This window comes from Nicotiana tabacum, chromosome 3, assembly GCF_000715075.1.
Source record: "Nicotiana tabacum cultivar K326 chromosome 3, ASM71507v2, whole genome shotgun sequence".
Taxonomy (NCBI): Eukaryota; Viridiplantae; Streptophyta; class Magnoliopsida; order Solanales; family Solanaceae; genus Nicotiana; species Nicotiana tabacum.
In genome coordinates, this window is record NC_134082.1 from 122323022 (window position 1) to 122339508 (window position 16487).

Below are 16487 nucleotides of genomic sequence, written 5' to 3' on the forward strand. Positions count from 1 at the left end.
AAGTACGGTTTGAGATTATTCGGAGCTTGAGTCATGTGGAACTAGGGCAAGTTAAACAAAAAGAAAACCGTTAAAAGCAAAGATTCGCCAAATTGGCATGAGGGTCGTTCATAATAATGAGAATGAGAGTGTCGCCCAACGGTGCTTTAGAAGTGACAAATGAACAAACAGATGTTGAATATAATTGTTAAGTCCAGCACCATCAGAAGAGGCTACGAATTTAAATTGTGTTGTTTGCACTTGGCATGTTTTGAAGACTGGAATGACGAAGGCATTTTGTTATGCTACCTAAATACTTTATACTTCGTTACCCCTTTTTTGAGCCTTATTTATTTTTCTTTCATACCCCTCGTTCGGAATCAGTAGCAACGAAAAAAAAAAGAGAAAGAAAGAAAACAACAAAACGAAAAAAAAAGAGAAAAAAAAGAAAAGAAAAGAAAATGATAACAAAGAAAAAAAGAAAGATGAAAAAGAGGAATTGAGAACTACGTTCGACCTGATTCCTCAAAGAGGATACGTAGGCGCTTCACGGCTCGGTCATAGTTTCGAAAAAAAAAATCAATTAAAATGTCCCCAAGCAAGAAACTAGGGCAAATGTTGCGTTCGTTGTAAATAAATATGGTTTCGAAGGTTGTAATTAATAACCCAGAATCGATGCACTTTTGAGCCTTTAATACCCTTTCTTTATAGCCCTATCCAAAACCCACATTACGGTCCACAGAAAGACCTTCTGATCAGTCTTCAAAAGATGCCAAGTCAGACAAATGAGAGTCTTACCGGCGAACATAACGTTTTGTTCCACAGCAGAAAGGACTCTAATCTCCAGCAGAGAGAGTCATACCGGCAACACTCCAAATCCCCGGCTGGAAAGTGATACAAATGAGAGAGTCTTATCGGTGAAAATATGCACGGACACCATAAGGCGATGAAAGCTGAGAGAAAACCAAAATGAGAGAGGCTTGATAGTGAAAACCCTTCGGGCACTACAAATCGAATAAGATTGAGAATCAGATTGCCAGTTGAAGGTCTTGAAAGACGATTGACGGTGAAGGATAGGCCACATGTGCATGTCATGACCATTAAAGTCGGTATCTGCGTTTGATAGGTTTTTGTTTATAGTTTCTTTTGTTAAAGAGTCATCTTTTTCCTGTGTCTTTTTATTCTGTTCCCTTTTATCTTTTTCCTTTCATAGAAAAATTCCCCAATAGAGTCTGTTTGGTCAGAACAAGTGAGAATTGACTTCAAAATATGCCATCACCTTTCCTATTATACAAGATGAGATCTGACTATTACATCCAAATGGTATAGTCGGCAAGGAACAAGTGCGAGGCCAGTGTCAAGGAAGATATCCCCAGCAAAAGGGAATTGACAAAAGGGGTGACGAATGTCAAGAGGGATATCCTTGCCGAAATCAAAAGTTATAAACCTCAAGGCCAAGGCATGTGGACAAATTAAGGAGAGCAATGAGCATGATTTGGGAAATTCATGCGAGACTAAAAGGTCGGGAAAATGCAAGTTTCCGTCTATGCCACAAAAGAGGAGAGATATCCCCAGCAGAATGGGATTATCCCCAGCAAATAATATCATCCCCAACAAGTTGTGGAACGCAGAGCAAGGAAGGAGAAAGGGAAAAGCCATCCCAGTAAGAGTATCACAACCAACCACCATGTTTTAAACTAACAAATTTTGTTTGATTTGAAACAGGTAAGGGAAATGGCATTGATGCCAAAATGCATGCCGCAAGGGATATTATCAAACTGGGGCAGAAAATTTTCCTTTCATTTAGAAAATTTTCTGGAAGTCAGGTACCCAGTTGGGGAAAAGTAAAGATAACACCAGTCTCAAGGGAAGTGGTCTTTAAACTAGTGTGCCCCCAACATAATAAGTTTCAATGGAGGAAGTTGTTCCCCAGCAAAGGAATCAGAATCCCCCAGCAATGTTATCCATGACAGCGTTATCCCCAGCTGATAACATTTTACCCCCAACAGGTAAGTAAGTAATTCCCCAACAGTGTTATCCCTAGCAGTTTCGAGGAGTCCAACACAAGTTTGTGAAAATCGGTATCCTCAGCGGTTCCTTTCGGGGAAAGGCAAAACGAGTCTCAAGGGAGTTAGTCTTCAAAGGAAGAAGCTAATAATAATAAAAAAAAACTAATAATAATAATAATAAAAATAATAAAAAATAATAAAAAGGGGAAGTAGTTTGCAGGGGAATGAAACATCCTAATGAAACATCCTACTCAAAAGGAAGTAGTTCTGGAAGGAGTAAGATAACATATTTACTCAGCAGAGTTATCTTCAGCAGAGTTATCCCCAGCGGATCATCGAGATGTAGAAGCATCTTCGACGGATTTTTCGACCAAATTTCAAGAGGGTCGGACAACCCATAATGGGGAAGGTAGAAAGGGAAAATTCATCCCAAGCAAAATAATCCCCAGCAAGTATTCGAGGTAAGACATTTTCAAGTCTTAAGGATATTTTGGGTTCATCCGCCCTCGAACAGGATATGTCGGGTTCATCCGCCCTCGAACAGGATATGTCGGGTTCATCCGCCCTCGAATAGGATATTTTGGGTTCATCCGCCCTCAAATAGGATATTTTGGGTTCATCCGCCCTCGAATAGGATTTTATTTTCTAAAAATGTTGTTGAAGACAGGCGCCCACCTGAATAACGAGAGGAATACTTTTTGTCTGTTCATTTCATATTTTCAGGCACCCACCTGTATAACAAGGGAATACATTTCATGTCTTTACCATCAGGCGCCCACCTGTATAACAAGGGAATACATTCCACGTCTTTTCCAATAGGAAACGCACTTCCTAAGCCTAGTTTTACCAATAGGAGACGCACTTCCTAAGTCTAGTTTTGCCAATAGGAGACGCACTTCCTAAGTTAGTTTCACCCATAGGAGACGCATTTCCTCCTAAAGTTTGGTTTCACCCATAGGAGACGCATTTTCTCCTAAAGTTTATTTTACCAATAGGAGAGACATTTCCTCCTAAGTTTGTTTTAGTTTTACCCATAGGAGACGCATTTCCTCCTAAGTTATTGTTTAAATCAGGAGCCCGCCTGAAGAAAGGAAAGGCGTTTTATTTTAAAAATTATTGAAATCTCGCCAACCTAAAGAAAGGAATTGCATTTTATTTTAAAAGTTGTTTATTTAAAGTCAGGCGCCCACCTGTAATAACGAGAGGAATACATTTCAGTCTTTAAATTTCAAGTCAGGCGCCCACCTGTAATAACGAGAGGAATACATTTCAGTCTTTAAATTTCATGTTAGGCGCCCACCTGTAATAACGAGTGGAATACATTTCAGTCTTTAAATTTCATGTCAGGCGCCCACCTGTAATAACGAGAGGAATACATTTCAGTCTTTAAATTTCATGTTAGGCGCCCACCTGTAATAACGAGTGGAATACATTTCAGTCTTTAAATTTCATGTCAGGCGCCCACCTGTAATAACGAGAGGAATACATTTCAGTCTTTAAATTTCATGTTAGGCGCCCACCTGTAATAACGAGTGGAATACATTTCAGTCTTTAAATTTCATGTTAGGCGCCCACCTGTAATAACGAGTGGAATACATTTCAGTCTTTAAATTTCATGTCAGGCGCCCACCTACATAACGAGTGGAATACTTTTCAGTCTTTAAATTTCATGTCAGGCGCCCACCTACATAACGAGTGGAATACTTTTCAGTCTTTACATTTCATGTCAGGCGCCCACCTACATAACGAGAGGAATACTTTTCAGTCTTTACATTTCATGTCAGGCGCCCACCTACATAACGAGCGGAATACTTTTCAGTCTTTACATTTCATGTCAGGCGCCAACCTACATAACGAGTGGAATACTTTTCAGTCTTTACATTTCATGTCAGGATCCCACCTGCATAACGAGTGGAATACTTTTCAGTCTTTAAATTTCATGTCAGGCGCCCACCTACATAACGAGAGGAATACATTTCAGTCTTTAGATTTCCAGTATTAAAGTTGGGAGCCCGCCCATAATAACAGAGGCATACATTTCAGTCTTTTCATTTCAAGTGTTGAAGTTGGGAGCCCGCCCAGATAACAGAGGAATACATTCAGTCTTTACTTTCAAGCGTTGAAGTTGGGAGCCCGCCCAGATAACAGAGGCATACATTTCAGTCTTTAATTTTCAAGTGTTGAAGTTGGGAGCCCGCCCATAGAACAGAGGCATACATTTCGAGATCGAGTCAGAAGACAATAAAACAGAGGGTTACAACAGGAATCCCCAGCAGTAAACAATAAAATCCCCAGCACCGGGAAACAGAAAGGTTGCAACAGGAGGTCCCAGCACAAATTCAGGCGCATGAGTCAAAAGGAAGAAAATACGCGTCTTGAAAGAAGCAGTTGGCGAACATTAAATCATGCCCAGCATAACAAGTCTGATGAAGAGAGTCGTACCCACCAGAGGAACCGCCGAAAAGCTTGATGAAGAAAGTCATGTCCCTAGCGGACCGAGCAAAATAATGAAAACTGGTGTTCAGAAAAGCAAAGGGACAGTGTCATTCCCAAATCCATGAAAGAAAGGCACCGGAAGAAACGCAAGCAGACAAGAAAGCAAGGTAACAAGAACAAGTTACAGTCTAGCCTAGCTTCTTGTTTTCTTTTTAACACGGTGTAACAAGGAGATCGGTAAGCAGTGATAACAACATGCAACAGCAGTAACATTGCAGTACCACGGTAGTCCCAGCTATCGAAACTTCCCGAACTACATTGACCTAATTCCTGTTTAGCCCAGGATATGTAGGAAACCTTTGAAGCAAAGGTTCGGTTAAATCTTTTTCAAAAAATGCTTCACACGGAGTACTCGGATGGGCAAAAATCGCTCGCTTTATCTTTGCACGAAAACCCTTCGTGTCTCCGGGCAAAGAGGGGCAGCTGTAAGCACGTGATTTTTGCCCTATATGAGAATTACTCCCAAAAAATTCAAAATCAAATGATTTTCCTCGGTGTGCAATTTTGTGAGATTTTGTGATATTTTTGGATAATTATTTGTATTTGTCTGTGTTTGCTTACTTGTTAAATTAATAAAAAATATAAAAATATGTCACATTTTGCATGTAGGATTTAATTCTATAATTGTTAGTAGTTAGACAAAAATTAAAAATTACAAAATAGGCATCTTTTGCATTTTTATCATTTAATGTCCAAATATACAATTTTATGCTTAATTATTACTTAATTGTGCGTTAATTGTTATTGGGAATTAATTTGCGCTTTTATAACTTAATTTAGTTCTTAATAATAATTTAAGTACTTTTATAATTTAGTTTTGGAAAAATAAAAGGAGAAAAGAGAGCAAAAATACAAAGGAAAATCGGATTGGGCCATTTCTTCAATTTCAAACCGCAGGCCCAAATAATTGCCCAATCTTCCCCATGATCCGGTCCACTTCAAACCGGGCCGACCCGGTCCGCCCCATTAACCCAACAACCCCTCTTCATTTTTGATCCAACACAAAAAAAAAAAAACCTAAAAAGACCTAAGCCTACCCGCCCCCCTCCATTTTTTTCTTCTCAAAAAATACCAAACACCCCAAGCATCCATGGCAGCCCTGCTGCCTCCCTATCGACAACACACGCACACACATCAACCACACACAAGCTCCACCTCCCTCGCATCCAAGTAAACCCCGCGACTGTTGCGTCTTCGTCGAGCTCAAGCTTGAGCTCGGCATCCATGGTCGCCACTGCTGCGTCGTCGTCGTCAACCACCATCCATGCCATAACAGTCGACTCACCATCACGTCCAAACAGACCCAGCTGCCCCCGACCTCGTTCCAGCTTCATCGGAGCTCATCGCTGCTACTGTTCCGGCGAACGCCACTGTTTCAGCAGCTACTGCTTCGTCTTCCCGTTCCAAACGTGCTGCGGGCTGCTGCTGCGGTGTTCTTCGTCGTTGGTTGCTGCCGCGCTGCTGCTTTCACTTCATATTCTTCAAGCTTGAGCTCGCCATGGCCAAGTTGTTCCGTAGTTGTTTCTTCTGCTTTCAGCTGCAGGCGAACCTGACGCACCCCCAGCTGCCTTCGTCCTCTTCACTTCTGCCTCGTGCACATGGACGAGCTTTGGTCGATGTCGTCGATCACTGTTCGAGTTCGTCGTTAGTTGGTCGTTGTATGTCGTTTGATTCGGTTAGTAGTTTTTGAGTTTTTTTTTTGTCCGTATTTTTGTTTTGATATTTTCGAATCTAAAATCGACAAATGTTTGTTTGTTCATGTCTATCGTTTGAATTAATTTTTTAGTTTGTTCATGTGCTTTGTTAAATTAATTTTTCAGATTTCAAATGAAGGATTAATTAGTTGTTTTTCATGTTTATTTCATGTTTGTATTATTGTTTAGGTAAATATTTGTTAGTTTAATGTTTGTTAGATTCAAATTGAAATTTAATTAATTATTTCTTCAATTTGTTTCATGTGTTGTTATGCATTTTCCAGAAATTATTAATGTTGTTTGAATCATTTAATCTGTCATGTTTGTTGTTTAAAGAATAGATTTAGTTCATGTTCATCTTTGCTTGAAGTTCATGTTTAATCTAGTGATTTAATGTGAGTTTTATGTTTGTGTTGATTTGTTTGATTTAGTTTGAATCATGTATTTTATTGTTTGTATTGTTGTATCCTTGCTCATACATTCATGGTCTAAATTAACCAAGATTGGTTCCCGATATGGTTAATTCATTCCGTTAATTTTGAGTTGTGTTGTTCATCGTGTTCATGTGAGTTATTGTTGAAGATTGTTGAGAAATTGGTCATCTTGACTATATTTTGGTTAAGTTATGATTAATTGATTGTTTAGAGCTGAGGGGGTAGTTTGGTAAATTGCATTGCATTCGGGGGTAGATTTGTAATTGCAATAAGGTCGGAGGGGTATTTTGGTAATTGAACATTATTTTGATTTTTTATGTTAAGCATGAGGGACAAAATATAATGAGGTGGTTTTTGATGTACTTGTTTAATATAATGGGGGACAAGACAAATTATAATGGGAGGGAATATTGTACTTATTTAATGTAGGCATGAGAGACAAATTATAATGGGAGGAAATATCGTATTTATTTAATGTAGGCATGGGGGACAAGGTTTAAAATAAAGAAAATATTAAATAGTGGGGACAAAGTATGCCATTGGGGGAATATTTTGGGTTAGGGGTTCAAGACTTGTCCTGCTATATATATAGGGTCATTTGATACATTTTAGAGGACTTGAATGAGAGAGGAGGAAGACTTAGAGGTTATTATTGGGAGAATATTATTGAGAGGATTTTTGGGGAGAGAGTTTAATACTTGAGGTTGAACATAAAACAGATTTCTACACTGGAGAGCGGACATACTTGAATCATTTTGAGAGTAAAAGAGGAAAATGCAATTTGAACTTTCACTCGAATAATTTCCGTTTGCTTTTCTCAAGTGTTATTCAAAAATTCGAAACTACTGCCTCTTGTATCTGTTCTCTCTTCTGCTTGGACTGTGATTGCACTTTGGTATTGCTGAATTTTTAATCTGTTACTGGGTTATTCTACTGGTTGTTACTGATTTGCGGTGTTGCTGAATCTGCTGTTGCTGTGGTATTATTGCTGTTGTCTTCTCCTTCTTTTGTTTTTGTACTGCTGTTTCTAGGTACACATTTGTACAATCTCGGCTTGAAGCAAAAAATAAAATATTAATCAGGCTTTGTTCCTGTTGAATTCCTCCTGTTTAGATTTGTGGTTGAATATAATTTGTCTTTCTTTTTATAAAGATGTAGTCGAATGATTAATGAATAATGAGGTTGCATATGTATACTTTCTTCATCTAATAATGTTAGTTTAAATTAATCGGAGAATAATTAATCTGTTTTGATATCATGGTCAATCTCATGTTCTAGTATTATCGAATAACAGAATATAAAAATAAAAGCAGTTTTTCTTTGTACAAACTCGATCGCAATTTTTCATTCGCATTAGCCGTAAACTAATAACTAATAAGTTACATTTTTCAGCATGTAATTAATTAAGAGTTTTCTTTTATTTTTAGAGACAAACTTAATAGAAAAATGTAGTCACTATAGGTTTATCCTTTAAAATAAAAATGAGACGAGCCTCGCCAAATAAATCACAAATCGCCGGGGCCCTCAATAAAATACATAACCATTGACTAGACTTTGGATTTGGCCGTTTAATGAACCTTCACGGCATCTTCCTAAAATAACAATACGTTAGACTCTTTAGGACGCGCCTTAATAAATCTTACCTTCTTAAACTCGGGTGCGCGTTTATGTGACCCAAATCCAAATCTCAACGGAGTCGAAATGTGTTTCTAATCACGGGTACATTGATTGTGACGTGGTTCGAGATGCGTGTCCATGACGTTGCAAATTCCTTTTAAAAAAATAAGAATGAGACGAGTCTCGCCAAAAAAAATACAAAATTGCGGGGCCCTCAGTAAATATTTGTTTTCAAATTGCTTAGCTTTCGGGATGGACCGTTTAGCAAAATTCCACGGTCCTACCCAAAATAAATACGCTAGTCGCTTTAGGCGCGCCTTTAATAATTTAATTTCCTTAAACTCGGGTGCACATTGATGTGACCCAAATCCAAATCTCAACGGAGTCAAAGTGTATCGACGACCACAGGTACATTGATTGTAACGTGATTCGAGATACATTTTCACAACGTTGCAATTCTTGACAAAAATAACAGTAAATGATAAAAGCGGTTAAAAGTTAAAATTTGCACATAAGTTCATATTCGTATAAAATCAGATAATCAAGCCAAATATAACAGTTGAGCGACCGTGCTAGAACCACGGAACTCGGGAATGCCTAACACCTTCTCCTGGGTTAACAGAATTCCTTATCCGTATTTCTGGTACGCAAACTGTAGTATGGAGTCATTCTTTTCCTCGATTCGGGATTAAAATTGGTGACTTGGGACACCCTAAATCTCTCAAGTGGCGACTCTGAAATAAATAAATAAATCTCGTTTCGATTGTCCTTTAATTGGAAAAAACTCCCTTGTACCCTCGCGAGTGCGTATAAAGGAGGTGTGATACCAGTTTGAGTTTGGGAAAAGTCGTCCATCCAATTTCGAGTAGTAACAAGTGTTTGGACATTTTCAAAATGGATGCAACTTCTATACTTTGTAAGAACACGCCCACCAATGCTATATGTTGATTCCGATGCTACAGTGGTAATAGAAATACTTAGTACATCACGCGCCATCACTGAATGATCGGGATATTTTCTAGACTGGTCCTTTTAATACATGCAACATCCATCTCTTGAAATTTATCAAGATCAAGATTTGGTTCATCTAAGTAAAGATCCAATTCTGACTTTCCATCGCCAGAGGCAGTATAGTTTTTATATTTTATATATTTTAAATAAATATTTTTATTAGGCCTGCGGCCCGGTCCAGCCCCAGTCAAGCCTCACGGGCCACGGGCTAACTCGGGGCAGGCATAAAAGCCTCGTTTTTAAATGAGCTCTAAAAATTCTAGCCCAACTTCACTAAATCACGGGCTGGACTGGGCTGGCCCAAGGGCCAAACACATATTGATGGCTCTACACATTCCCCAAAGAACGATGCCATTTAGCGCAATCTAGTTCACATATATAATATTCACATGTATAATATACACATATTATACATGGATTATATATTCGTTAGCTATTTTAAAAAGGGATGGCAATGGGGCGGTGCGGGAAGGAGGGGGAGGGGAGTCAATTGGTTTTTTGGCTCTTTACAAACTTGTTTTTAGTTTTATGATCCTACCTCGTTTTTTACACACGAGAAATTTATTTTTACACGTAAGAGATTTGTCTTTTACACATAAAAGATCTTAAAAAGTCATTTTCTTAAATTCAAAATTATAAAGCGGCATGATGTACAAATAATGTGCGAGGGGGCAGATTTTATTTTAACCCATAAAATTTCAGCTAGCCTCGCCCCATCTCACATAGCAATTGCACCAGCGTTCACTCACTCCACACCCACACCAGCTATTTCATTTTTTTTATTTTTTATGTTTTGGTTGGAACTAGTCATACTTGTATGATGTTTTCTCATATATTTTATTAACCTTAAAGATTACGGGTGGCTTCATCTAAGGAAAAAATATGATAAGATAATTATGACAATTATAATATTACATCTTGCACATATAAAATAAAAGTTACTTAACAACAATCTTTGATATCATAATAACTTTTAATTTTTAACTTTTTATATTTGAAGAAGAGTATATGTTATTTTTCCTGTATTCAAGCTTACATTAGATAATATAGTGTGTTAAAAAATTTACTAAATATATATAAATATTAAATTCAGAAACTAGTTAGTAGCTCTTAAAATTATCGTTCTAAAAGTTTGAACCCATAAAGTTGAAATGCTCGTTCTGCCTCTGTACGTTGGCCAATTTCATCTCCAAAAAGGCAAAAAAATGAGTTTCTTTCTTTGATAATTTTAAACCCACACCACCCGCAAATACTTAAGAAATATTTATTTCAACTTGCCTGCAGCCGCATATGCTAAAACCACGAGTACGGAACCAAAATGTGATTCTTTTGGACTCAAAATACTTTTTTAGGTGGAAAAAAAAATAGTTGCCATTTAATATAAAATGCGGTCATAAACCACGTTTTACCTTAACGACCGTATGGGACGTTAAGGTAAAACGCGGTTTATAACTGCATTTTATATAAAACGTAATTTCATACTGCACTTTACTTGGAAGCTAATAAGACGACTATATAAAACGCGATTCATTACTGCATTTTATATAAAATGCAGTAATAAGCTGCGCTTTGCATATTTTTTGAGCCCATCAATAACTCTTTTGCGCTTAACTGACATAATAATAGTTCAAATATATAAAACTCCCTTTTAAACTGCATTTTACTTCCAAAAATTTGACACCCCCCCCGGATTGGGCATTGCCTTATTTAAAGGCGTTAAGGGTTTTAAGAAAAATCATTCAGAAATACTCCAACTTCGTGATAAATTTTTGTTGTTAAATTCTCAAGCTTTTTTCATAATGTCTAAAGAGCGAAAAGTAAGGGTTTCATTATATTGGCGGGGGGAGGGGGGGAGGTTGTGGTGTCGAATAACTCAGTGAGTTATAGTTTATCTCCACATAGTCATGTTAAGTTGCCACTTACAATGGAGTACGATAGACAGATATCGTTGTTATGCAATAAAATGATGTTCAGCAAACGTTCGGTGAATCTTAAAATAACCGGAATATATCTGTATTCTGTGACTCCGCAAGAGATTGCTTGTTACGCTGAGTTTAACATCGAGGATGATGAAATTCTGAGAGATTTTTTGGGGACTCTAGATGAATACCGGAAACTTATTTTGATAAAAATATTGGAACTGTACATGAAGCATGAAGACGTTCGCAATAATGATGTTGCACAAAGTAGGGATAACCCTCAATCATCGGGTGGTTATTCTGGAGCAGTTTTAGCCCAACAGGTTATGGATGAAAGAGTTTGGCCGGCGGGTGAACGAGGAACGAGGAAATTTTTCTCAAGACGACTAGTAAACTTCAATTTTTCTCTATGTTACTATGTTTATTTTTGTCGTATTGAATTTATATTAACACTCATATATTCCACAGGGGGTACCGTCCAGATATGAATTTTACAAGTGATGAACCCACGTCTAGTTGGAATATAGTTTTGGTGTGTTGGATCACGGTGGTCGATCCGGGAGTCATCGCCAACAGGATAATGTCTATCATGGAATGTCAGCATATTTCGACTTGTAAGTGAAGTGATATAACTATTTGTAAAGTATTTATCAATTTGAGTAGCTTATTATTTCGGTTGTGCAGTGAAAACGAGTAACTTGATGGTCATGTCCTTACTCAATTGCCCGAAGACGACGTATTTTAATTGGGATCTGGCAGGTACGCAGAGTCAGGAAGAGAATAGCGATTATGACAACAATGCCGATGAGTCTGGAGATGACACACCCTTCCCTAACGAGGGTGATGATGAGGAGGAAGAGAATGCTGAACCTGATTAGACGGGGGAGCATGCTCCACCTCCCGTTAGACCAAGAGTGTACGAGTCCCACGTGCCGTTTCATTCAAGGCATATTCCCTACCTTGATAATTTTCCAAGCATTTCGGATGTGGATGCCCTCACAAGTGATCTTAACGAAATTCGGTCAGCAATGTGGGATAAGTCTAGGCCAACGGTGCTGGCAAAGAGCATGTTTTTTCCCGATAAAGCTCGCCTAACCAGGGCTTGTAAAATGTACAGCGTAAGAGAGTGTCATGAGATGATAGTATGAGAGTCAAGTCCGGAGGTATAAAAGGTTGTTTGCCGTAGATGGTTTACGGGTTGTCACTGGATGTTGCGTGCGACCAAGAAGGAAACAGGGTTATGAAAAGTGGGTAGATATATTGGCACCCATGTTTGTGAAATGGACACATTCAATGGGAATCACTTCAACTTGGATGTTGACTTGATTTCTCTTCAACTGATTCCACACATTGAAGTGTCCATTATGTACAAGATCAAAGAGTGTATTACATCCATCCACCAGGAATATGGGTGTACTATTACCGAACGAAAGGTATATCTCGGGTGCAAACGTGTATTTGAAATTGTTTATGGTGACTGGGATAAGTCATTTGCATCTCTACCCACGTACATGGCCGCATTGAAACACTTTAACCCCAGGACTGTTGTTGAATGAAAGCTTGAGCGGAATACAGGAATATCGGAATATATATTCAGATACGTGTTCTGGGCATTTAAACCAGCAATTGATGGTTTTGTGCATTATCGTCTGATAATTTCTATATACGGTACTCATGTCTATGGAAAGTATGATATTAAGTTGTTGATCACCGTTGCAGTAAATGCCAATGGAAAAATATTCCACTAGCTTTTGCCATCTGTGCCAATGAAAACGAAGAGACGTGGACGCTATTTTTGAACCACTTGAAGCAGCACGTTGTCAAATAACGTTCAGGCATTTGTCTAATATATGATCGGTATGGTGGTATATTGAGTTCTATAGAGCATTTGCCTGAATGGCAGGAACCCTATGCATACCACCGTTACTGTGTGAGGCAACTTGAAGGCCAATTTCCAAAAGAAATATCCCACCAAGGATTTGCATGATTTAATGTGAATGGGCACCTGATTACCGATAGCACAAATTCAGGAGGCGCATGGAATCGATCTGGCAGTTAGACGAAAGAGCCTATCATTGGTTGATGCGACATGAACTTCACAAGTGGACATTGCATGTTGATGGTGGCAGACGATGAGGAACCCTGACTACAAATGTGTCGAAGTCTTTCAATGGGTTATTGAAGTCTGCACGTGGATAGCCTGTCACTGCCATAGTCCAGATGATATTCAAATAGATGGCGGAGAGGTTTGTTGAAAGACATAGATGTGCATCGAATTTGATGGACAGGGGTGTTGAATTTATGCCAATACAGATGAAAAGATTTGAGAAATATAGGAGGCGAGAATATTGGCATTTATTTTTACAATATGATCACGACGAGGGTATTTTTGAAGTTCGCACCGTTATCCATCAACACCGGGGGAATAATGTATACACCATAAATGAAGCCAGCATGTTGTGTTCTTGTAGAAAATGATCCATCTACCACATGTCGTGCTCACATGCCATGAAGTGCTTTCAACATACACGTTTAGGGCCAACCAACTATATTGATAGTCAATATAGTATTGTTGCATACTTAAACATATATAGTGGCCAGTTGCAGCTAGTGTGTGATGAGCATTATTGGCTGTCGGAATAATTTAAAATGCCATGTAACAAGGACTATTTGCATAAGCTACAAATGCAAAAAAGAATGCATATACAGAACCAAATGGATGTTGGTGATACCATTTATGTGCGTAAATATGCCATATGCTCGCAAACAGGACACGACCGTCGTAAATGTCCTTCAGCTGGTTTGGGTGGCGGTGGTAATCCAGCTGTTGGTGCAAGTTCATCTAATATTCTCAACTATCAAGGATACACGTAGTTTTTTGTTTTTGTAATGTTTTTTGTAATAAGTGTATGTAGTTGTTTATGTTGCAAGATGTATCAAATAAAATTTTGTTTCCACATCCTTGTTACATCTTATTGATATTTAACACTTTTCAGTTGAGTAAATCAATAAATTTCTCCCTCCCGTTCATGTAATAAAAAATAGTATTGGATTATCCTCATCACGTCGCCTCTTTATCGGAGGATGCGCTGCAGCATAATCGTCAGTAGTGCTGGCAGGATCGGTAGAAGGGGTCGTCGGTCCATCAACAACCTACAAAAGAATAAATCAGCTTAGTATATGAAAGTATATATTAGTAATTTACGTGTTAAGTCAAAAAAAATTCTTACCTTGGTCTCGTCGGCCTCTTGAATATAAGCATCCATCGCATCCTGCTTAGCATCGCACAAAGTGGCCTCCGTGACGAGTTGGGATGAAGCCTTAATAAGAAAATTATAAAGTTATTTATGACGAATCAATGAGATAAAAACAAATTTAAATTTAATAGTAATACAAACATATCTGCGCCTGTGAAAGATCCACAACACCTGTCGACGATGAGCCATAACTCAGCCGGCGCCCACCATCCACATCTCGGGTCGGCGGATCCTCAGAAGTGGTCGATGGGCCTAAAAAGAACTGCTCCCAAACTCCGGTAATGCTCGTGCCCGTGATCAACAATGGACCTGACGGGGTCACTTGCGATGTTGCTGGAGTCAGCGCTAGTTGAAGGCTGTACGACGACATGCTGCTGGGATGCTCTCTGGCTGATGGAGGTCACCCGACAGATCAAATCCAACATCCTCATCAGGTGCCTGAACAGGTGCCTCAACTCCCCCTTGTTGGGGACCACCTCCTCTCCGCCCCCCATAACCCCGTGGGACAACCCTGCCTCGTGCTCCCCTCGCTCGTGGGACATGCCTACCTTGATGGTAGTGCTCTGGCACTCATCCTCTCTGGCTCTATGCAGTATCCGGGCAGCCAGCTCTGTAACCTGTCGGCCATACTCCTGCAAAGCGACCACAGGATCGCCGGCATGCTGCTACATCTGCAGTCCCAACTGGTGGACTAAATGTAGGTCAATAACCTGCACAACATGTAAAATATAAATTAAGGAATGCTATAACACATTTATAAGTTAGAATACCAAATAACATTCATGTGCCTCGTGCCTCCCGGTATATGAAATGTATCGACCGCCAGCTCGATGAATGGGATTCCCGACGAAAAGTCAGGTAACGCCGCGGTACCAGGGCATATAATCATGCTCAGTATCCTGCCGACTTGGTGGGGGGGGGGAGGGGGCAGAATCAGGTGAAATCACTAGTCCCAAGTAAAATCTGATCCTGTAGCCATGCCAAATATGAGTCGTCCACCCTTGTACGATCATCCCGCTGGTAATGCGTGGTCTGCCAGGTGGGAAGTGTCGGTACGAGTTGCGGCCTGCCAAACTGACGAAGTACCCGCTCGGTGGCATGATGATCCACAATATCAAGGCAGAACAACGGGATATAAGAGTCTCGCATAAGTCGGCCGACCGAGCAATAATAGGGCAAGCCAGATAACATCGCGTTGTTGTATGGCGTCCAGATGAACTATTAAGGAAGAACAGAAAATGTCAGTATACGCAACTTGTGTTTGAAGCAATGACAAGCAAACTTAGATATACATTTACCTGTATGCCATCCAACAAATCCAATATATCCCTACACAAGGAGAGATTATGCCGAGCCTTATACTCGCGCGTATGTCCCCGCCGGTGAACCCACCTCCTAGCTAGAGGGAGGAACTCCGGTGGTACATCCAGATCTAATGGTGGTAGAGGTGGCTGCAACTGCAGGAACCGCTCCCAGGCCCGAACCTAACATAAAAAGTTAACGTAAAATTTAAGATATATTTTTACTAGGTATGATAAAATGAATAGAGTATTCGAATATGTTGTCACTTGTAGTAGCGGCAAAAATCCAACAACGTCATGCTGGGTGCCCATGCTCGCCCGACACATATGCATTTACAAGTAGGCGAGAACAATAGAGCCCCAGCTGTACTGGGGTAAATCATCTAGCTGCTCAAGATGATGAAGAAATCTCAAGCTAACTAGGTTTCCCGAAGTGTTCGGGAACAAGACCCCTCTAAACATAAGAAGTAGCAACAACCTCGTATACTGGTCAACATGATAATCTGGTGTATCGCCATCGATCTGAGGATGCAATGCCTCCAACCACTGTCGAATAGTCGTCAACGGAAAACGACTGGTCCCATGAAGTACATTCTCATCCTCTAGCCGGAAAGCAGTAAGTCGCTGCAATATGTCCAGGTACTGCACACGTGTCATCTCTGTCATGCCAGACGGCAGGGCAACGGGCAGTCCATCAACGGGCAGCCCATATAAAACCTCCACGTCCCGTAGTGTGACAATGGTCTCGCCAATGGGCGGGTGGAATGTGT